Raw genomic sequence first — 24,400 nt, 5'->3', positions numbered from 1 at the left:
ATTCTCTGCAGCCAAAGATGGAGAAGCTCTATGCAGTCAGCAAAAACAAGACCTGGAGCTGACTGTGGCTCAGATCATCAGCTTCTTATAGCAAAATTCAAGCTTAAACTGAAGAAAGTAGGAAAAACCACTGGGCCGGTAAGATACAATCTAAGTCAAATCCCTTATGAATACACAGTGGAAGTGAGGAACAGGTTTAAGGATTTAGATTTGGTGGACAGAGTGCCTGAAGAACTATGGATGGAGGCTCGTAACATTATACAAGAGGCAGCAACTAAAACCATCCCAATGAAAAGGAAATGCAAGAAAGCAAAGTGGCTGTCCAACGAGGCCTTACAAATAGCGGGGGAAAGAAGGCAAGCGAAATGCGAGGGAGATAGTGAAAGATACAGGAAATTGAATGCAGATTTCCAAAAAATAGCAAGGAGAGACAAGAAGGTCTTCTTAAATGAGCGATGCAAAGAAATAGAGGAAAACAATAGAATGGGAAGAACCAGAGATCTGTTCAAGAAAATTGGAGATATGAAAGGAACATTTTGTACAAAGATTTCCATAATAAAAGACAAAAGTGGAAAGGACCTAACAGAAGCAGAAGACATCAAGAAGAGGTGGCAAGAATACACAGAGGAACTATACCAGAAAGAAATTGATGTCTCGTATACCCCAGGTAGTGTGGTTGCTGACCTTGAGCCAGACATCCTGGAAAGTGAAGTCAAATGGGCCTTAGAAAGCATCGCTAATAACAAGGCCAGTGGAAGTGATGATATTCCAGCTGAATTATTTAAAATTTTAAAAGATGATGCTGTTAAGGTGCTACACTCAATATGCCAGCAAATTTGGAAAACTCAGCAGTGGCCAGAAGATTGGAGAAGATCAGTCTACATCCCAATCCCAAAGAAGGGAAGTGCCAAAGAATGCTCCAACTACCGCACAATTGCACTTATTTCACACGCTAGCAAGGTTATGCTTAAAATTCTACAAGGCAGGCTTAAGCAGTATGTGGACCGAGAACTCCCAGAAGTGCAAGCTGGATTTAGAAGAGGCAGAGGAACCAGAGACCAAATTGCAAACATGCGCTGGATTATGGAGAAAGCTAGAGAGTTCCAGAAAGACATCTACTTCTGCTTCATTGACTATGCAAAAGCCTTTGACTGTGTCGACCACAGCAAACTATGGCAAGTTCTTAAAGAAATGGGAGTGCCTGATCACCTCATCTGTCTCCTGAGAAATCTCTATGTGGGACAAGAAGCTACAGTTAGAACTGGATATGGAACAACTGATTGGTTCAAAATTGGGAAAGGAGTACGACAAGGCTGTATATTGTCCCCCTGCTTATTTAACTTATATGCAGAATTCATCATGCGAAAGGCTGGGCTGGATGAATCCCAAGCCGGAATTAAGATCGCCGGAAGAAATATCAACAACCTCAGATATGCAGATGACACAACCTTGATGGCAGAAAGTGAGGAGGAATTAAAGAACCTTTTAATGAGGGTGAAAGAGGAGAGCGCAAAATATGGTCTGAAGCTCAACATCAAAAAAACGAAGATCATGGCCACTGGTCCCATCACCTCCTGGCAAATAGAAGGGGAAGAAATGGAGGCAGTGAGAGATTTTATTTTCTTGGGCTCCATGATCACTGCAGATGGTGACAGCAGTCACGAAATTAAAAGACGCCTGCTCCTTGGGAGAAAGGCGATGGCAAATCTAGACAACATCTTAAAAAGTAGAGACATCACCTTACCAACAAAGGTCCGTATAGTTAAAGCCATGGTTTTCCCAGTAGTGATGTATGGAAGTGAGAGCTGGACCATAAAGAAGGCTGATCGCCGAAGAATTGATGCTTTTGAATTATGGTGCTGGAGGAGACTGTTGAGAGTCCCATGGACTGCAAGAAGATCAAACGCATCCATTCTTAAGGAAATCAGACCTGAGTGCTCACTGGAAGGACAGATCGTGAAGTTGAGGCTCCAATACTTTGGCCACCTCATGAGAAGAGAAGACTCCCTGGAAAAGACCCTGATGTTGGGAAAGATGGAGGGCACTAGGAGAAGGGGACGACAGAGGATGAGATGGTTGGATAGTGTTCTCGAAGCTACAAACATGAGCCTGACCAAACTGCGGGAGGCAGTGGAAGACAGGAGTGCCTGGCGTGCTCTGGTCCATGGGGTCACGAAGAGTCGGACACGACTAAACGACTAAACAACAACAACAAATTGTATGAAACAGCAGTGTGTTATACAATGACTAAACAATATAAATTCCTTCCAGTAGCACCTTAAAGACCAACTAAGTTAGTTCTTGGTATGAGCTTTCGTGTGCATGCACACTGTGTATCTGAAGAAGTGTGCATGCACACGAAAGCTCATACCAAGAACTAACTTAGTTGGTCTTTAAGGTGCTACTGGAAGGATTTTTTTTGTTTAAACAATATAAAGTGATATTTTGAACCTCTCCCCACCCCTTGCATTTCAAAGTGTCCAAAATTCCTATTTTCTTATCATGAAGAAGGCCACAGCTTGGAATAAGTTCTATGTTTTCTTTTTCCAGTGGTGTAGCTTCAAGGGCATGGCATAAAAATTTCCAAGTGCATTCAGTCTGGTCATAACAGTAGTTATTTTACAACTTTCAGAATATGTTTTATTTCTAATCTGTTTCCGAAGGTGAAGTTGAATTTTTATAGGAATCAATTTTACTTTTAATTACTAAAGTAATTTTTTGAAGAGCAACTTCCAGCAGCATTCTGTGGAACTTTCTTGGTTTTAGCACTTAAATGTGGCTTCTTCTTTCCAGAGGCAATAGAGAAAGCTGTTTTGAAAATTACCAGCCCCCTACTTGGGAACTTTTATCCTTTAAAAGAGCTGACAAAATCTGAAGTTCCAGTCAAGGCAGCCTTGCAGGGGAGCATTGTATGCACAGCAGGACTTCTGAGACCCTTGTTTATGAAAACAGCCCTTCGCACTGCCTTTGAAATTCCAGGGGTCTTCAGAAATGATGCTGCTGTTGTTGTTGTTGGGGCGGGGAGAAATGAGAAATCCTCGTGTGCAAATACACATGCAAGAAACTTACTGTATCAGGCCCTGAGCCTAAGTATTTTTTGTAGTAATTAACAGTACTATGGGTAGTTGCACATAAATGAAGCTGTAGGCTTAGTTGCCAGGTTTATGACTATGATAGGGAGATTGTTAATTACATTCATTTAAAATATGTAGATTGTCTGTGGCTGTCCGGGTTATGATGCATTACTGATCTGGCTTGTAGTCCTGTTCAAGTTGTTCTTCCTTGCTCTAAGCTTTTCTTCCAAATGTGTACATTTTATGTGATTGAATGAGATTCAGTTGCAAACTAGATATAGTATAGCTTTGACGTATTTTTTTTTTAATTAAAAAACATGAAAGTTAAAGTTGCTTAGAAACCTGAAGTGGAAGACAAATGTTGGGAATCATTCATAATTGTGGCAAACTGAACACATTTAATGCAGCTGAATTATCAGTGGATGTTAATGAAATGGTGTGTAAACTCAAGACCCTTGGGGAACTTCTAAAAATGTTTAGAAGTCACACTAAAGCTGCAGTCCTGTGCCCACTTAGTCCCAAGTAATTCCCACTGAAATTAGTGGGATTTACTTCCAGGAAAATGTAGCTAGAATTTTGCTCTACATCCTTGTTATATAATCTATAATATAGATAGTGACTTGCTTAGCTTTCTCTATGATTGGTTAAAAAGAATAAAAATTGTAAGCTTTTGTAAATATGAATGCTACCATTCATTATTGTAAACAGAGTTCCAGCTTTGAATTATTACTGATTATCAACATTTATTATTATGGCAAGTAGTATTACCACTAAGAGTAAACATAAAGGGTGGAGGTGAGCAGCATTACAACATTAGCTTTTAAAACTTCAATGACAATGAATTCTCATTTTCACCACTTTAAAAAAAATAATCTTGGTCTGATTTGTGTTTGTTTGCTTTTGACTGGTCAATTTTGAATATTAGATATAACAAGTCCTCCTGGCTTTTCACAAAAAGCCTGCGAAAGCCAGTAGCACTGGACTTTCTGATTGCGTTTACTTTGCTAACTCCCAATGGCCTTTTTCGATTAGTGGGAGGTGTTGCATCCCACCCCCGCTGGTGATTCATATATTTCCACTTAACATATTTGGTGTTTGTCTACATTTTAAAAAATAAACATTCCAATTGAAAACGGAATTCAGTAAACCTGTTTCCCTGCCTGTAGGAGGCTCACCGGGAAACCCGTATTAGAACCTAAATGTTACCTGTCGGTCAGAGGAAGGAAACTGAGATCAACCACAGTCAAGTCAGAGCAATGTGGCTATTAAGCCTGGTGTTTATTACTGCTGTTGCAACAGGGTGCTCACTCACCCCACACAGGAGGAAGGAGGAACCCAGAACAATGGTGTGCAAGCCCTTATATGTTTTGAACTTGCCCACCCTGTAGCTCAAGACCACCCCCCAAAAACATGATACATACATCACAGAAGGAGGTGGGCTACAGCAGAAACACATCACAGGGGGACGGTCTACAACAGAAATCCTGTCTGGCAGGATACTGATAATGGTCACTTGATTGCTTTACCTGGGCAGCCTGGCCATTCCTTTTGAGATTCTAAATACTTATTTCCTGAATCCAGGTCACAGGCTAACCCTATTCATGCACAATACGCACTTAAGAAAGGATTTGTGAGCAGAGAGACAATGGGGAGGTTTTCCCATTTCCTTGCTCACTGCAGAGAATATTTGAGGTGGCTGGAAGAGTTAAAATGGCTTCAGAATTGCTCTCCTGTACTATTTCAGACACGTGGTTTATATACTTACGTATGTGTTTGCCTTGTACATTTATGAACATATGATTTATATATATGTGAGACCTTAGAATTCCTATAAGACAATCTAGCATAATTTCAAAGTGAAAACAAAGTTATTTCTTCTCCTTCTAAGAGCTTGAATTCTGAGATGCCTTCTACATATGCTGGGCTCCTTTTATTTGCAGAAGGGCCTTTGATACAGAGGAGACTGTTGCCTAGTAGAAGGGAGAAGGCATTTTCACTGTTTCCCTGACAGCCCCCTGTGATGATACCTGCACTGTTGAAGAGGATTCCCCCAACACTCCAGAGCAAATTTTCAGGAGGAGGGGGAGTCATAGCAGCTGCACAAGAATGGGTAAATTGGCAAAACATTCCTATTCCCTGCTTTCTATCAGTGGGAGGAGTTCCGCTCACAGCTTCTTGGGATGCAAGCCAGTATCCTATTTTATTCATACTAGAAATGCAGTGATGAGAACAGAAGGCAAGATGCGAAGTGTGGTAGAAAAACAATTGTATACAGGTTTGCAAGGTGCTGTGTTTTGTTTAGTTCTTGCTGTAATCCCACAGCTTTATAAACAACTTCCCCAATTAAAAAAAAAGAAGAGAAAGGAGAGCGGGGAGAGAATCTGTATTTTGCTAGTCTTGCGCATCATCAAGTTGGTTTAGTACTGATAAAGTTTCACTCATCTCAGTAGGTCAAGCTGATATCAGTTTGACTTTAAAGGGCTTAATTTTGGCAGGATCACATCCATTGGTTTAAAGGGCTAGGAATCAGCTTATATGTTTTATGTAATATTTAAAGTGTTCATAATAAAACAGTTAATAACTAACAGTATCCGTTTTCTTATTTATAGAGTGATACGTTTCTCACAGTATCCAATATCCCCTGTGGGCCCATAACAAAGAATCAGCTGCTTAACAGTGTAAATGCAGTATAGACACTTGTTAGTGTTGGCTGCCAAGGATAGAAAATAATTTTTATCTCTATCTATCTCTATCTATCTATCTATCTATCTATCTATCTATCTATCTATCTGCAGTTCTTGCTTTTAAAAACAGAGCACAGTCCACTATGTGTTGGGGAGGGAATCCCCATAGGGCTCAATTAATCCCTTTTGCTTCCCTCCCTCCTCCCGTCTGTTCATAACCAGGCACACACACAGTAACACACAGCGTCATTACTATTCCCCACATTTATTTATTTTAAACCTTTATATGCCACCCATTGTCAAAATTTATTCCAGGGCCGTATAGAACAATATCACATGATACGTTGAGCCGCCTCTTCTCCCCAAGATGTACATTGTCAAATAATGCAAATGTTGCCTCTGGTTGCCCTGAAGACATTTCTTTGCTAGTATCTAGCCCCGTTTATGTGTTAGTCTGCAGTCAGTTCAAATTGTGTGGGGAAGAGAGCAGGGCCATGCACACCAACCCACCCTCTGCTATTGCATCTGCTGTCAGTACTGCCCTCACACTGTCTATTCCTTGGGGACATGTCTGCAGAGGGGAAACCTGTCAGACCGTTTTCTGTGACCAGCTACTCTGCAAACACAAGTTAATAGGTCATCTTCACATACATTTAAAATAAAATTTAAAAATCAACAAGTTCTTTTTCAGCACCCGTGTTTACAGCTATCTATGCTTGATTCGCTACATGAGATGGTGGAAAGCAAGATCATATACATATCGCTGTAGTGTAGCGTATAGAGAATTAAGATGGTATATAAAACCCACATATGAAGTGGCTTTCAACGAAATAGTTGCACTAGCACAAGCATCAGCACTACCCCAACAGAATCCCCCCCCCTCTACTTGCCCACCCCAAATCTGCTCTGGAGGGTTGGGGAAACCTCCAAAACAGATTTAGGGGGGGCACGGGGTGAGATTATTCTGTTGTGCAGCACTGATGGAACGATCTACTTAAAGCAATGTTGAATACAACCCATAGATTATGCATGCTTCTGTCTCTTTATTAAAGTTTCACTATATCTTTAATCTTATCAAAGACAGGCTGTGCATTTTGGAGGGCACATCAGAGGACTCCTGAATAAAACAGCTTTCCACACGCCACCCTCTTGTTTTGTTTCCATAAACTCTTCCCTCAAAGGGAAACAGTCACTGATTCTGCATGCTCCCTTGCATATTTGTAGAATACGGTATTTCTTAATATGTGATGCTGTGTTGCCATGGACTCAGCTGCATGGTTTATTAACTCATGTTGTGATCTTTGACTCTCCAGCCTTGTGTATGTACAGCCTGCATTTGGTGTGACACCAGGGGCATGTGTGTGGCTCTGATGGGTGCCATACGTCTGCTGAATCAGCCTTTTCTCTTCCTCAAGATTAGAAAAGCAGGTGTTAAGTCTCATTTTGAGAATTTATTGTTATCTGCCGGTGGCGCTTTAGAGACTGCTCTGCTTACCCACCAAATAGCCAAATGCAGACTAATAGCATGTTCAGGCCATTGAAGCCTAAAATCCTTCTAATTCCTTCCCCTAATGAATAATCCCCAGATTCTGTATGCGCTTAGACTGCGGAAGATCTAATTATGAGATACCTGGTGTAAGAAAAATTTAGAGCTGAAAATTAGAAAAAAGAATTTTTTAATAGTTGATAGATTTGTATTTGCACAGTGGTTTGTTTATAAATCTGTATAAAAGTAAACATCCTTGGGGATATTGATTGCCTAGGATGAAAAGAATTTTAAAATGTTTCTTCTTGATGGGTTAATCACTCATAGTTTATAGGGATGGATTGTCAGTTCTGCTTGAAGTCACTCATTTTCAACCCTTCAAGACCTTGTAAAGATGTGTTTGGTTAAGTAAATTACTCAGAGTCAAAAACCACAGTAAGTATGGTAGAATGAAGGCATGATTCTGGTAAAGCTCTAATCTTGATTAGATTTCTTTTAAACTTTGAAAAATACAGAAAAGCAATCCAAGCACCACTGTGGCTGAAATCTTAAATTGTAATGAGCACTGGAGGACACAGAATGTGTTAATCTTCAAGCTGCATGATTATTTTGTGTTGTGAAAGGTTAGCTTTTCAATTGCAAGCCTTAATTACTTTTCAAATGAATATTTCATAACAGTTATTTTTTCATTGACTATACAACTGCACTGCTTATTTTATTTCTTATTTGGTAGACATCAGTTTTCAGCAGCTTTAAATTCATTTAATTCCCCCCCCCCCATCACTCCCACCACTGTTTCTGGCATCGAAGGATTAGAAAATATGCATAATATTTCCTGATGAGTGATTTGTACTATATGTTGAAATTTTTCAAAGCCATTTTCAATGCATTTTTGCACAAAGCTTCACAAATACTCTTTCACAATTGACTGAAAACTATAAGGAGCACCACTTTAACAGTAAATAGTGAAATCTTGGTTCTGCTAGGGAATTTCATTGAACTAAAACGTACCACTGCTGCTGTCTAATATCCGTGTAGCATCAAGTGTGCAAGATTCTGCACACACCAAGAAATTCTCAGCTATTGTGACTAGTGACATGCTATGCCCTTGGACTTTGGGCCTGAGCCCTAGGTATGCTTAAAGTAGCTGTTTGGACTCTTAAAACAGAATGGCCATTGTGTTGATAAAGAACATATTAATATAGAACATGAATATTCAAAACTCTGATCCCCAATCTCCCCCTGCCCCCATATTGGATAGGTGGCAAACCTTTGGACAATGACAGATCTATTGAAAGAGGCATTGTACGCATTATACCTCCTAATGGTACAATCCGTCTTGGCTTGCTTTGTGTAGAACTGGTGTTGTTGTTTTGCCCTCTAATTCAGTATACTTTTTAAAAAATCAGGTGCAATAGTCATCTGTAGATTGAGCTTGTGTAGATGAAATTGTATGTTTTGAACAGTGTAAACACATACTTTTACATTTTCTTGGTGGGAAAAGCATTACATTTGACAACAGTGTAATTAAGGATGCCTTACCATTCCCCAAATATTGATTAATGATAATGATGATGATGATGTCATCATTCAGTGTGCCGTTTGTAATTTCATGTTAGGTCTCCATTTATGCGTAAGCAAGGTCCTTTCTAATAATTAATACCATCTACTACCACCACCAATGGTAGAAGGGAGCTCAATTGGCCATATATATGATGTGTAAAATAAATTGTCATCATTTAAATCTGCTGTATATTAATTGAATTGACTGCTCGCTAGTTCTGTCATTGACCTGGTTTACATGTCACACTCAGCCAAATGTTAACTTAGAGTGTGTCTCAGACATTTTGCTCCTCTCTGATCATGGTGCACTGAGCTAAGCCAAGGTTTAGATTAGGGTGTCATCTAAATCAGAAGTTATGTGAAATTAAGCTTGCTTGCTTGCTTATGTATGTATGTATGTATGTATGTATGTATGTAGACAGCGTAAACACAAGCCCAGGTTTAGACAACACACTAAGCCAAATCTTGGCTTAGCTCAGCACAGTGCAGCAACCCAATGGTCCAGTGAAGAGCAAAGTGGTTGTGAGTTTCTCTCTGAGAGCCACACACTTGTGCACCAACACTAAGCTATTACAGTGGTACCTCGGGTTAAGTACTTACCGGTAATTCGTTCCAGAGGTCCGTTGTTAACCTGAAACTGTTCTTAACCTGAAGCACCACTTTAGCTAACGGGGCCTCCCGCTGCCGCCGCACCGCCAAAGCATGATTTCTGTTCTCATCCTGAAGCAAAGTTCTTAACCCGAGGTACTATTTCTGGGTTAGTGGAGTCTGTAACCTGAAGCGTATGTAACCCGAGGTACCACTATATATGAGAGTAAATTATTCACTTGTTCCACAGCATCTACCATTTTACATATTTGAATCACATTTCTTCTTAGCTGTTCATTCTGAGATGGTGTACTACTCTTTTAAATATTTTATTCAATATGAGGGTTTTTGACGTATCAGATCATTTAAATTTTTTAACACTTAACTTTTTCCAGTTGTAACTTTTTGGCATGGTGTCTATCTTATCTTCACAATACTGAAATGGGGTTGGGGAGAATGTGCCTACACTTAGCAAGGCCCAGAAAGTAGTGCATATCGAGCAGAAAAATAAAGGGGAGAAGCTGAAATTCACAGATAGGTTAGATGTAAACAGTCACTACGGATGACCCTGTGCTGTTAGGTAATAAGAAAGAGACACAAGACTTTGGTTCTTCTTTTCCCCAATGGGACTGGAACATTCCCATCACAGAGGAAAATGTGCATCGTTAGGTTGATCTGGTTTAGGCTGCACTTCGCTCCTTCAGAGCTATTGGTTACAGATGGGCCACAATGCAGCTTTAGGTCTGCAGCACAATCCTATACATACCTACTCAGAAGTAGTGGTAACTTCAATTGAATCTACACAATCTTAGTTCTAGTCAAGTTGGTATAGTATTGCTGCCCTAGTAACCAGTTCAGTGCCCAATAATTTGTCATTTGGATTATTTTCTTAATTTTGCCTCACAGTTTGATGCAATCAAGGAATCTATGTGCACTGAAGTACATACAAAAAATTGTGTGTGTGCAAATAACTTTTATGTTTCTAATTATTCTAATACTATTGCTTCCTTCTTTGTGGACTATTTTAGGAGGGAGTGTTGTAAATCATTCAGTATGATGTGTGGATGTTTTTTGTCCACTTGCTTGAGTATAATAATTAAAATGGTTTCTAGAACAGGTCCTACAAATCCCCAAGGCACCCCACTCTCCATTACAGTAATGGGCCAGTTTCAACCTGCCGATATTTCCTTTCTTTTATTTTCCTCCCCGTCACCAATTCTATAAAAAAAAAACTTTTATGCCAGTGCTAGGGAGCATTTACGGAATGTTTGATGTATTGGTAAGACAGCATGTTTTTCTGCTAAACTAATATAACTGGATAATTAAGTAGAGTCTTTTTGTGAATTGATGCTCTGCAACATATTAATAATCTTAAATAGAACCATAATACTGGAGAATGATAATACGTTAAAAAAAATACAGTATAGAGTAGTGAAAAAAATCAAATGATTTGACACCCCATTCCTGAAGACCTTCCATGGGAATCATTTGGGACTTGCTTCTAAATAAAGTGTTTAGGATCAGGTTGTCAGTATGCTTTGAGCAACTTGGTTCAGCAGGTGCCTATGTCCTGGGGAAGCGCAGTCTGTTGTCCTGCTATTCAAAGATCTCTTTGTATGAAGAACCCTTTATTAAGCCTTTGAGGCTCTTGGGCAAAGTGGATTTTAGCCCAAGGCGTGCCCTTAATATGTCGAGAAACTTGCTGTAGTGCCCTGTGTTGCCACGACAGCTTTTGAACCTCAAAGAATTTCCTAACGCTATAGAACTTGAAGAACAATAATGGTGAATGATTTTTCTTCATTCAGTATTTATATTCCATTTCCTTTCACACTAAAAAGAAAGTACTGAAAAGTTACATGAAGTGAATTCAAGTCAAAGGTGTTTAACATATGTGGAGGAAATGAAGCATAGATTCAAGCAGTGATCAATGAAGTATAGCATTGTATGATCATTATTGAGCAATAAAGCAGGGTAGGAATTATCACAAGAATGTATATGTCATTCATCATGCCTTTATTTAATACTTCTTTTTCTTGCTTTCTTTCTTTTTATTGTCTCCTGTGTTTTATAGTCTTTGATCCTATATACAAGAATCAGATTCCCTCCTCATTTCTCTGACACTTTCACCCATCGTTATACAATGTTGAGCTTCAAGCAGAATTCCAGGGGAAATCTATGCAGCACATACTTTAAAACCATTTGAATGGCCTTAAAATATCTTATGTGTTACCTGCTTGCTTCAGTTTTTGCCTGAAATGTTCATTCCCCACATATATTATCAGAACGCTAGCAACTTTACCTGCTGAGAAACTAACTTACATTAAACACAATTTCATTAAAATCACAACATTACACTTTTAAATCCAGCTGAGCTTTTGTGCTTAATGCAGGTATGAAATGTGCTACAAAATAGAATCATTTGCTATATCAGGAGATGGAGAATTAGGCCTTCTAAATAGAGCTCTGAGGTTTTGCTCTGTATGTAACTGACGGGGAAATTGCTCTTTGGGCCTTTCTGTTTCATTATTTGCATAAAGATAACAAAGTCACCCGTAAATAGTATATTCCTAGTTTGGGCCATAATAGGAAGTATGAGAGCTTCCCCTACACCTGCTGCACTGCTTTGCCCCTATTCCCGCATACAGTATTCAAGCTGAGCAATAGATCACAGCACAGAAACTGAGACTTTACGCAGTCTCCCAAAGGTCATCAAAGTACCCAGCAAACATGTCTTCAAGCTCCTGTTACCCAAGAGCTGGAATAAGATGAGTCTGGGTTGCTTGGTTCTCTAGCAGGAAATTCCTTCACCTTCCCATGCATGGGCCTTCTGTACATAGTGGCCAGCAAGAGTGCATGTGCACGGGTATGTTGAAGGGCGAAATTGTGGGGATAGTTCTGGTGATAGAAATGAGCGTATCAGTTTCTCATTTGTTAAATGTAAAATAGCAAAAGCGGTCTAGGAGATTTAGGTTTTCCCTTTCCTGCTACAGATATATCAGATCCCAGGGATTGCATTATAGTATGAATGTGTGTGTGTGTTGTACAAACAGTAAATGTGCTTTTTTTCCTGGGGGGACACAGAGGGATGCATACCCCTAAACATTTTGTGAATCTAGGTTTGGCCTCATTGAGGGGCAGTACAGTGGTACCTCTAGATGCGAACGGGATCCGTTCCAGAGCCCCGTTCGCATCTAGAAGCAAGTGTAACTAGCGACAGCACGTCTGCGCAAGTGGCGAAACCCGGAAGTAATGTGTTCCGTTACTTCCGGGTCGCCACGGAGCTCAACTTGAATGCGCTCATCCCGAAGCACATTCAACCCGAGGTATGACTGTTTTTCAATACAAGGAGGAAAATGAGAGTACTCCAAAACATTTTTAAAGGAAAAAAGCACTGGGTATACCACTCACCAGCCAGATGCCTATGGAAATCCCACAAGCAGAACCCGACCACTGGAGCGCTCTCCCCTCCTGCGGTTTCTGGCAACTAGTATTCAGAAGCATGCTGCCTCTTACTGTGGAGGCAGAGCAGATAGCAAAGCTAGTAGCAAAGTTTGTTTGGGATTTTCTCCTTTAGCTGCCTCCTTTACAGGAAAAAGATGTAGGGAAGATGCCTTTCACTTGCAGCAGTTAGCTGTGGCATAAGCAACACTAATGTCCCTTCTGAATCACAAAAGAATATCCTCCTGGAACATTCTGCTAACACACTTTGCAGGGCTAATTTAGAAGTGATTTCCCTTAGGACGTTCACATTGAAAAATGTATTGTTCATTCAGAGATGAAATTTTTGTTTATTTGTTTGTTTGCTTGCTTATATGTTTCTTTTTGCTTGGTTTAGTAACTATCTTAATGGGAAGAAGGAAACTCAGACTAGTATAAAAAGCACATTATAGCATGTATTTTAAATGCAACATTTATCATATGCATTTTTATAAAACCTGGATGGCTACCTTCAACCTCATTGCTTTTAACTGACTGTAGTAACTTAAAAAAAAAATCTTCTGGGAGCTTTATCTTATAAAGTCCTCTAATAATAAAGCCACATGAGATTATTATTCATACTCCTTAGTGTCCCACAAGGGAGACATTATGAACTCTTCCCTTTTACTGAATGTCCCCTATTTTTTTTGTTTTTAAAGAACACATGAAGTTAAGGTTATCACATAATATTTCTAGTAAATAGTCCTTATGATAAGCTAGTGGAGTGTGGGAGTGGTTACATCTGTGTGAAAAGCACACAAACCTTTTTAAACGTCCGTTTTGTAATGGATACTTCAAATGCCAAAGAGAGACACCTTGAAATGGCATATATTGAGAGCCTTGTAGCTGAAGGGAGACTGTGTATGGGAAAGACTGTGTTAATTCTATCCGTGGTTGGTATCACCTAGAGAGCAGAGGTTAATGTTTCAGAGGGAGAGGAAAGGCAGTTTGCATGCAACTGACATTGAGGTAAAGAGAGATGAATATTTTAATACCCAGAGTCGAGGCCATACGTGTGGGCCAGGCTCTTTCTGGGTGCCTTCGAGGAGGAACAGAGAACTGAAGATTGCTTGTCCCTCCCCATTCTTTCTTTAAAAAACAAATCAGCCAGCTTCTCATTCTACATAGTTTGGTAATGCATTATTTCTGGAACGCAGCACTACTTCTGATCACTAATGTTTTTCTGGAACTTCTACATTTTGATTTGCGGATTAAATTATAGTACACATTAAATGTTTTATTCATTCTGTGAGTGCAGTTGTAGCAGCTGCTATTGGCATCAGTTGAAGGAAGAGTTGATACCTTATCGGTGTACAGAGTGAAAGATGAGGCTCTTTTCTAAATATGTTTGTCTTTTTACCTCAGGCAGTGTGAGACAAGCCACTTCCAATGGGGAGGAAATAGCTTTACATTTTTAAAGCACAAAATCATGTTGAGCAAGAATATGTATCTACCACACTGTTTCATGGTGACTCAAAACATTGGGCCTGCTAGCTCCTACAGATTAATTTGGCTGGCAGTCTCAGACAGATGTCTCTCCAGCCCCTTCCATTTAAGATCCTTTTAACTGGAGATGCTGGGAATTAAACCTGGTAGGTTAAGACATGCGATACATGCACTGTTCCTTTGTACACACTGCCTTCATTGCTCGCATCGGTATGGGCACCTCGGTAATGGGCACATTTTCCCTTCCTTTTGTTGCCTTTATTGTGTGAATTTATAGAATGAATTGATTCCAGCCTCCTGTATAGTAATCCACCATCTTTCTCCCACAGCTCTGTTCAGTAAAAAGCTCAGCTAGTAAACTAGGATAGAGGGTAACCCGATAAAGAAGAAAACAGGGCCTTTTGCCTTCAATACTTGTGTAGGAGAGTTGATTACAACAGTTGCAGCTGGCACGGCATTTCACCTGGCTAACCTACTGTGACATCAGCACACAATGTCTCAGTTTTGGTCCCTGATGCGTCCATGTAGGGCAGGGAAAAGCCCTTGTCTTAAATCCTGGAGAGCTTTTGCTAGGCTGTGCTGACAGTGGATCCAACATTGTAAGGAATCTTCCTACATTCCTGCCTGTGTTTTGAATATACAGCATTCAGAATTATTTAAAAAGGTTTATCATTTGGTAGAAATTTTAAAAACTTTCTATGAGTTAGAAGCAGTGTTTGGACAACAGAGGTTCAATTTCTACACAAACACACACTCCTATTCTTTGTTTTTACAATAGTGAGTAATAAAGAGCACCTGCCCATTTTGACTACATGCACACTGTATAGAGAGAGTGCTGTACAGTAAATGATTAATTCGCTTAGTAGGGTGAAATGCAGCTGTAGAAGAAAATAACTCTTGCTACTTAATTGTTTTTACTAATACCTGTAGCACTTCAGAAACATACAGAGTTCATTGGAGACCACATCTTGTTAATTCTCCCCAAATAGCACCAGAAATATACCAATATACCTGTGTGAGGCTTAGAACATAAAAAAATATCGGAAATCTTTATACACTCTCTGAGGGCAAAAAGAGCCTCTGTTTGTATTATTTTAAATGACTAAATTCCCTTCACCAGAAGCATATCAGTTGATGGGCCGCTCTCATCCTCTCATCGTAAATGAAAGACTAATCAGATGAATTCTTTACATTCCTATGGGCTGAAAAAGAGAGAATATTTGATTTGAAAGTCTGCAGAATTGCCACTTGGTGGTCTCTGTGAGCATTCTCTGAGCAGCACTTTGACTGTGACATCGTTTTTCCTCAGTGGATGTTTCCTATAGGCTACATGTCCTCTGGACAGCAGTTGAATGGGTTTTCACAAAACTCAAAAGCATTTTTTCTTTCGTCTCCTTTTTCTTTTATCAGCTTTGTCAAGGAATACAGTTTTATTTTTAAGTAAGTTCTTTGGGGAAAACAACAGTTAGAACAGAATTATTTTAACATGGTTCTTTTGCTTCTTCCCTTTTGTATATGTGGGCATGCATGCCTATGTGTATCTGTCCTACAGACTCCCTTCACTCAGCATGAAATGGGGAAAGTTGAAGAACAGTGTGGTGATATATATTTTTTTCACTGCTTCAGTTTTATTCAGTAAGAAATCCTCTGACTAAATAACTGGGTCTCTGAAATTTTAGAGCAACATGTTATTTTAAAAGGCCATCTAGTCCTTTCTCCCGCAGTTAGTCTGGAACAAATGCCCCTCAGACTGGCAATTATTTATTCAGTGTATCGAGGAGCTATCATGGAGCAGAATCTATTTACCCAAGTAATAAACTGTCCTAATCATTAAATAATTATATTGTAACTATTATTGTAAATTTAACTAAATATGCCTGATTTTTAAAACAATTTTACCCCATTACCTTTTTTACTTTCTTACAGCAGACTTTTATATAATTGAAATGTTAGTATCCTACTTCTCTGGCTTAAATTCCTTAAGACATTGAATTCCAATTCATCTCACTGCTTTGAATGCCTCCTTTAGAAAGCAACCCCTGAGACACACACACACAGAGGGGGGGGGGGTTGATGGCTGGTGGGTTAGGATGGTGTGCAGTTGCCTCTCCATAAGTTTGGGTGTGTGTGTACCATTTTGGTGGAGATTACAATTTCACCCAGGTGAACAGTATGCTGTCACTAATAATTGCCAGCAGAAAGCCCTGAAAGCTGACAGGGTGCTGGTGACTTTTGAACCACTGGATCTAAATCTCCATGGTTATTCAAAGGCCCTGGTCCTTGGGCTTCTGGAGGTGGCATAGCATAACAGCCTCCATTTCTAAACTCTGGCTTCCCTTTTGACAGACAATAGAGACCAGCACAGGGAGAGGGGCCAGGGCTGGAAGGGGGCCAACAATCAATCACGATCTACCAAAACCTCGCAGGGATCGACCAGTAGATCGTAATCAACGTGTTAGACATCCCTGCTCTAGAGCAGTGGTTTCCAGTTAGTTAAGTATTGTGGACCTCCTGTTGTTCAAAAGCCAACCCACAGACCCCTACTTTTGAAAATTTTGATATCTCTTTTGTAGTTTTTGTTACGCGAATGGTGCTGCGGATCCCCTGTAGACCCGCTGGTGTCCACGGACCACCAGTTGGGAACCACCACTCTAGGGGATATTGTGGGTGGGCTCTAGCAAGAAGAGGTCATATTGCACAAATAATGACATTCAGTTTCACTCACTAAGTTGTATCAAAGCCATTGAAATCATGACTAACTTAAGTATTTATTTCAGCGGATATATTCTTATTAAATCATAAGGTGACCCTGCCGTATCAGGCCATTGGCCCATCTAGTTGTAGAATCATAGGGTTGGAAGGGACCCTGAGGATCATCTAGTCCAACCCACACCACCCCCCGCCAAGTGCAGCAATATGCAGCTGTCCCATATGGGGATCGAACCTGCAACCTTGGATATGAGCACACCTGGATTTGCTTCTGGAATCATCTCTTTCCTGAAGGTCACTTGGTTCTCGTACACCTGTGATTCCCGGAAACTGGTATCATTGCTGTTGTGGTTCATAGCCATCGATAGCCTTGTCCTCCATTTTGTCTAATCCTCTTATAAAAATGTAAATCAATCTGAGGTGATTGACTTGGATACCACTGAATTAATTTTTTTGTACCCTCCCTGTCATGATAACAATAGTGTTCTCATGATGGTTGTGCTTTACACTGCATGCTTATTGTGACTGTCAAAGAATTCTGTTTGCCTTTGCTATGAAGTTTCCATGGAGTCAGCAGAAAATGCACTAAGTTTGCAGTCCTATGCACTCATACCTGGGAGAAAATGGAACTTCACTCAGTGGAACTTACCAGTCACAGGATTGGACTGTAAGAGCTTGTCCCTTGTGAAGTAAGTTTAGGACATGATACTTGCTGAGATGGAGCCCTCTTTCCTCTCACAGATGGGCCCTTGGAGCATGTGTATACTTCACAGCACACCAGCCATTAGACAGCAAGCTAGGCAGGGCTTTGGTGAAAAGAGGAAGAATTGGATGAGTCAAAAGGAGGTATGGGCAGGCCTCCTTTTCAGTGCAATGTATTGTAGAGGATGCATGCTGAGGGGTGGCTAGAGGAAGATTGCCATTAGGTGTTCATTGAGCCCAATTCCTATCCTTTGCTGTGCGTGTAGCTGCACCCATAAGGAATCCTTTTTGCTACTGTTTTACAAGATTTAGAATAAAGCAAACTAGTTTTTGAAGTGTCAATAATGTATTTCATCATAATTGGCAATCCAACACACTGTCAGTTTTCTGTGACAGTTTCTTAAATTTTGAAATAGTGCTTGTTATGATGTAATGCCTACAGTTGATATGACTAGGACCTGTTGACTTCAGTGGATTTAATGTTATTAAATATACCCATCTGTTAAGATGTTTCTGTTTTCTTGACTTTATTCCCATTTCTCATTAATAATGAATATGTTGATCATCTGATTGCAATTTATCTTCATATAGATAATAGAACTGAATAATGGAACTATATTATCTCTTGATGATGATAACTGAGTTTATCACATTAGTAATTAAGGCTGCAATCCTAACTCCATTTACCTGGGAGTTTGTTCTGTTTAATTCACTAGGACTTAATTGACTTAATTCACTAGGATTCACGAGGAACGGCTAAGGGAACTGGGCATGTTTAGCCTGGAGAAGAGGAGGTTAAGGGGTGATATGATAGCCATGTTCAAATATATAAAAGGATGTCATATAGAGAAGGGAGAAATGTTGTTTTCTGCTGCTCCAGAGAAGCGGACACGGAGCAATGGATCCAAACTACAAGATTCCAACTCTATGATTCTATGACTTACTTCTGAGCAGACATGGTTAGGATTGCATTGTAAGTAAGTAAAAGCTTTGGTTTCCGAACGTTTTGGAAGTGAACGGACTTCTGAAACAGATTCTGTTCGACTTCCAAGGTATGACGGTACTATCTACAACAGTAGGTAAAAACCCACCATGTAACTTGTGTAAGAAATACGAAAGAAATTTTTTATATCCTTATGCAAAGTAAATTGCCTGTAAATGGTAGCTTAAAATGTGTACCCTTCAGACCATATTTTTATTTGGGAGTTCTTCAAGTCTCAACTGTCTTGTGTCATGCCTGCCAAACCTAATGGGGCTAAGTTTAGAATGTCTCCTTAGACACAGAGGCTCCAGGCATTCCCCCCCCCCCCCATTACTGACAAGAAAGGTGCAGGAGTCTTCAGCCTGAGGTGTCCTGAGAGGCCCCATTAGCTGTTTAGGTAGTTAGACTGGAGCTAAGAGTGAGGACAAAGGCTTCCATTGCAACAAGTCAATACTGTATGACTTCTGCATTTGTCTCCCAGTGTGCGCGCTCTATTGAATGTTTGCATTTAAAAACATTTCCATTATTTTATTCAACACTATGTGCACCACACCTTCTTTTAACCCCTCGAGCATCTGCTTATGACACCAGAAGGGACTTAATACTATATCAGCATGGGCTATATAGTTCATTATTTATACAAGGAGAGAAATGTTGGATCAGATATTGAGAACACCACATACTGCTTTTCCTAAGTAACATGAAAGAATTGCTTCTGATTCAGGGAGTCTTATATATGTATTTATTCAGTGTGTGTGTGTGTGTGTGTGTGTGTGTGTGTGTGTGTACCGTACATAGATATTCTCTCTCTCTCTTTCTCTCTGTTTCAAAGCTGGTTAGAAGCAAATGTATGCTTAAAAACCAATATAAAAATTGAAAGAGGCAAAAGTAATTCTTTACACACTTAACTGCAAAGTCTTTTCCTCATATTTAATTGGTAGTATTTAAATATTGACTATAGTGGATTGTTTTTCATTTAACCCCATAAGTTAACTTGCAGTGCTTTTATATATTTGTTCACTTTTACATTAAAAATTGTTTCAAAAATACTACCTTTCCCCCCCCCCAGAGGCATGAGTATAGCACATGTCCCAGTTCCCTCTTTTCTTTCTAATACTTAGATTGTTACACACATCTTGTGAAAAATTGTTTAATTTTTATGGCTCGAGAAAGCAGACTATACTGACTGTAAATTCAAAACATCTGCACTGCGTTGTTGATGTAAATCATTAAATCTGCAATTTTATGTGCACTTTGCTTTTTCCTAACAAATTAGCACTTAAAATATTGAAGGGATATTTCATACCTCTATTTTCTTCATCATATATTAATGACTTAGACTGCAGTTTGATACATACCTCCCTAGAATCATCAAACTGGAAGGACACCAAAGGTCATCTAGTCCAACTCACTGTAATGCAGGAATCATAGCTAAAGCATCCCTGCCAGATGGTCATCTAACCTCTGTTTATAAACCTCCAGTGATCGCTTATTAACCCAGTTCCCACCCTTAATTCAATTTTATCCCTTCCCCATCTTTACACCCTCCTCCTCCTCTGTACTTAACCAGCAGTAAAAGTACCTTTATACTCAGTTGGACTTCTTCTGGGTAGACTTGTATCAGATTTTTTTAGTTCATTCTAGATCTTCATCTCAAACCTATATTGTGTTCAGTCTCTGATTCACTTATACTTTAATGTCAAAATAATAGTATTTCTGATTATATGTGTCTTAGTGTTTGTAATTTAATTCAAATTTTACATTAGTTGTTTTTAAACTTTATTAGCAAAAACATTCTTTCAGCCATATGTTTTAAATAATGCACTTTTTACTTTGTTAAAAGTGAGCATGTTAAGACGTTGTTTCTAATACTGAGCATGCATTGGTGGGAGTAAGGTCTAAATGAAATGATGGATTTGTAATGCTGTTCCAAACACTACCCACCAAATTCAGGATATGGAGGTCTTTTCCCTACCTCATTTGCGGAGGTGTCTGGTGCTTATCTTCATAAAGTTATGATGAAGTGGCCAAGGCATGTACAGGTTCTTTTTAAAATTCCTGTGCCACTCTCTGGGCAATATGCAGCTTCCCTGACCTCTTGGGAAGCCTGCGGGAGCATGTTATGTTACGATGTCCTCCTATGGGACTTCCAGAAAGTATGTGAAGCTGGTAAGGTTATAGCAACTGAGAGAGGTGCACTGGGAATACTCTGGGATCCAGTAGATACTTTCATGAGTACAAAGGAAGGGGTTTTCACCTATTGCCCCTTTTATTTTCTGTCTCCTTTATCCTCCACCTCTGCAGTGGTTTGGGGGACCCTTTGGAACAGTGAGGGAAACATTGCAGGGAGCTGCTAGAGAAAGGGGGAATTTGCAAAAGCCGGCCCATCCCACTGCCCATTCTGCTCCTGGAATGTGCCACTGAATCCAAGAGCCTTCTGCCAGCTGAGGGACACAATTGGATTAACATAACTAAATCTCAGGAAGAGTTAAAGAAGTGCCCCATGTCTAAACATGTCTGCATTGCAAAGACTCCTCATAGCATCCTATTTCTTGTACTAATCATGTCAGACCTTGGCAAATAACTTGGACAGAGGACTACCTGAAAGACTCAAGCACATCTGTTATTGTTCATGCCAGTAGAAGTAGAATAATACCACAGTAACACGCATCCAAAATGTCAGCTACTGGTCCTAGTCTTCGTCAGAGTAGCTGAAAAAAGATTGGTTTGTTTTTATTTGGAATGTGTTGGTTAGAAATATACCCTTTAAATATTCTAGTGTTCCTCTCTCTCTAAGTGTAAATAAAATCATTTGGCACAGCAGAATGTGTAGTCTATCACAGTAGGTGTAGTATGTATTATCCAACTTTTTTCAGACAACATGTTTTATAGCTTTTGTCTTTTTGTAAGTGTCTTTGCATTCTCAGTGAAGAAAAATGTCAAAGAATTAACCTCAAAGCCGTGGGTAGAAAGATCTGTGTAGATAGAGTAGAAACATAATTTGGAAGATAACTGCTTGCAGAAATCAACAGCAAGGACTCATTACATTTCACAAAGTAAGTTTATATTCTGTATTTTATATGTTTGGGACCAATAATAGAATTTGCTCTGTGGGGTTCCACAAGGTTCCACTCTTTCCCTGATGCGGTTTAACATCTCTATGGAAATGTTGGGAGAAGTAATCCAGGGAACTGAGTGCCGTGTCCTCAGTATGCAGATGAAACAACTCTGTCTTTCCATTCCATCTGAATCAGGAGGGACTGGTGACTTGAAGCAGTAATGGGTCAATAAACTTGAGACTGAATCCTGACAAGATATAGGTACTGATAGTGGGCAGTTGCAGGATTTGGGAATTGGGTAGGAGGTCTGTTCTGGAAGAAATTACATTCCCCCAGAAGGAGCATTCTGGGATGTTCCTTGAGCCAACCAACCAGACAGACCAAAACAAAAACCAAACAATACCTCACATAGATACATTAAAACCAAGAGAAAAAGAAAGTTTTAGTTTTCATTGTGGTAATTCTTCTAATACTGTACTTATAGGTGTCAGAATGCGATTCTGACTTGTTTTCTCCATCAAAAATCTTGCACTCTCTTAGACAGGATATTACTGGACAGTGTTTAATTTGTGATTTTGCAGATATATTTGGTTTGGGGTTTGTTGTTGTTGTTGTTGTGTTTTCGTGGTCAAGCATGTTTTAATTAATTAAAATGTGTATACAGTGGTACCTCGGGTTAAGTACTTAATTCGTTCCGGAGGTCTGTTCTTAACCTGAAACCATTATTAACCTGAAGCACCACTTTAGCTAATGGGGCCTCCTGCTGCTGCCGCACTGCCGGAGCACGATTTCTGTTCCCATCCTGAAGCAAAGTTCTTAACCCTAGGTACTATTTCTGGGTTAGCGGAGTCTGTAACCTGAAGCGTATGTAACCTGAAGTGTATGTAACCCGATGTACCACTGTACACCCGTTTATAATGAGTGTTATGGTAGCATTTCACTGCAGGTGTACAGCAGTATAATAAAACAGCACTCAAATTCATTAAAATAGTAACATTCAGTAAAATATATTGCTTATTATGTGGGTATCTGAGGGCAGTATACAACAGTATAATAAATTACAATTCAAATAAAATTAAAATGCACACACACACACCCGGCCTTGGGACTCCTCATAAGGAAGCTGTGCCTGGAGGAAGAATTGTGAGGGGAGAGACTTCATCAACCACCTGCGTTGCTCCACCCTCTAGTCTCTGCTTCTCAGTTTGTATTGTATTATTTTATGTACTGTGGCTTGCTGTTGTTTTATTGATTATATTTTAGAAATTATTTATTGTAACTGTTGAGTGGATTTGTGTTTAACTTTTATATGTTGATATTATTATTTTATACTTTTCTAATAATTGTTGAATGTTATTTTTTGATGTAGGGACTCGGTGGCACTGTGGGCTAAACCTAGGACTTGCTGATCAGAAGGTTGGCGGTTCGTTTCCCCGTGATGGGGTGAGCTCCTGTTGCTCGGTCCCTGCTCCTGCCAACCTAGCAGTTCAAAAGCACGTCAAAGTGCAAATAGATAAATAGGTACCGCTCCGGCAGGAAGGTAAACGGCGTTTCCGTGTGCTGCTCTGGTTCGCCACATGACCCGGAAGCTGTACACTGGCTCCCTCAGCCAATAAAGCGAGATGAGCGCCGCAACCCCAGAGTCAGTCACGACTGGACCTAATGGTCAGGGGTCCCTTTACCTTACTTTTTGATGTAGGTTGCTTATTTTAAAGTTTTGTTTTATTATCACATTTTTGTATTGCATTAGATTGTTATAAGATGTACATTTTTTGTTTCTTCAGCTTGTAAACCGCCTTGAGTATTGTAAGATAGAAAGACGGTATACAAATAAAAAAATGATGATGATGATGAAATGCAGCAAATCTAAACTATTGGGCAGACAGTACAAAGATTCTTAGAGTCCCATAATGGCTGGTCAAGCAAAAGGCATGATAAACAAAAAAGTTTTCAACATGCACTGTAATTGCATTAATGCTTTTGGTTGAAAATGTATTTGACAGCAACTGGCTTATTGCCAGCTGTTTGCCCTGTCACAAGCTTGACTGTCTAAAATCTAGAGAAATGGAGTAGAGCTATCTCTTCAGAGAGTATGTTTCCTATTGCCTGTCTAATACTGTCTCTGGAAAACCTTGCATCCCAAATGCTTCCAGGGCATCTGAGACACTCTGCAATATGAAAATACGCCTTTCTGCTAAATTTCACAGGTTCCCACATGTATTATATATTATGCAACTCTGAGCTTCTCCTACTTTCTAGTTTATAAATGTTTCTCTCTTTTTCTACTCTGCTTTTTGTGTGCGTGCGTCAGTTTGCCAGGAAATGTCATACAATAGGAAACATGGAATACAAGAAGAGCCGCTGCTAGGAAAATGGGGGGGGGGGGGGATATTGATTATTCAGTACCTTCTAACCTTTAAATTCCACATTTTTTCACCCTCCATATCATTTTTTATACGTTGGTTCTTGTTACAGGAGTGAACAAGCTTAACAGTAAAAGACACACGCATGCAGACAATGCCAACATGCATTAAAATATGTGTTCCACTAGTGTGTTTTTTGCTGGGTGTCTTTAAAAAGGGGGTGGGGCTAGGAAACAGAAGGATAGCACAAGGGCTTTGCTTACTGTT

The 24,400-nt window shown here is 39.7% G+C and overlaps 1 protein-coding gene across 12 annotated transcripts in view; it reads left to right on the top strand.

Annotated features, from left to right (window-relative positions):
* ARID1B (AT-rich interaction domain 1B) overlaps window positions 1-24,400 on the top strand; it is a 345,967-nt gene that overhangs the window by 116,815 nt on the left and 204,752 nt on the right. The gene's annotated exons all lie outside the window — the stretch shown is intronic.

Source organism: Podarcis muralis, chromosome 3 (genome assembly GCF_964188315.1).
Source record: "Podarcis muralis chromosome 3, rPodMur119.hap1.1, whole genome shotgun sequence".
Taxonomy (NCBI): domain Eukaryota; kingdom Metazoa; phylum Chordata; class Lepidosauria; order Squamata; family Lacertidae; genus Podarcis; species Podarcis muralis.
The sequence above is the reverse complement of the archived record's forward strand: the minus strand, read 5'-3'. Positions and strand labels throughout refer to the sequence as shown.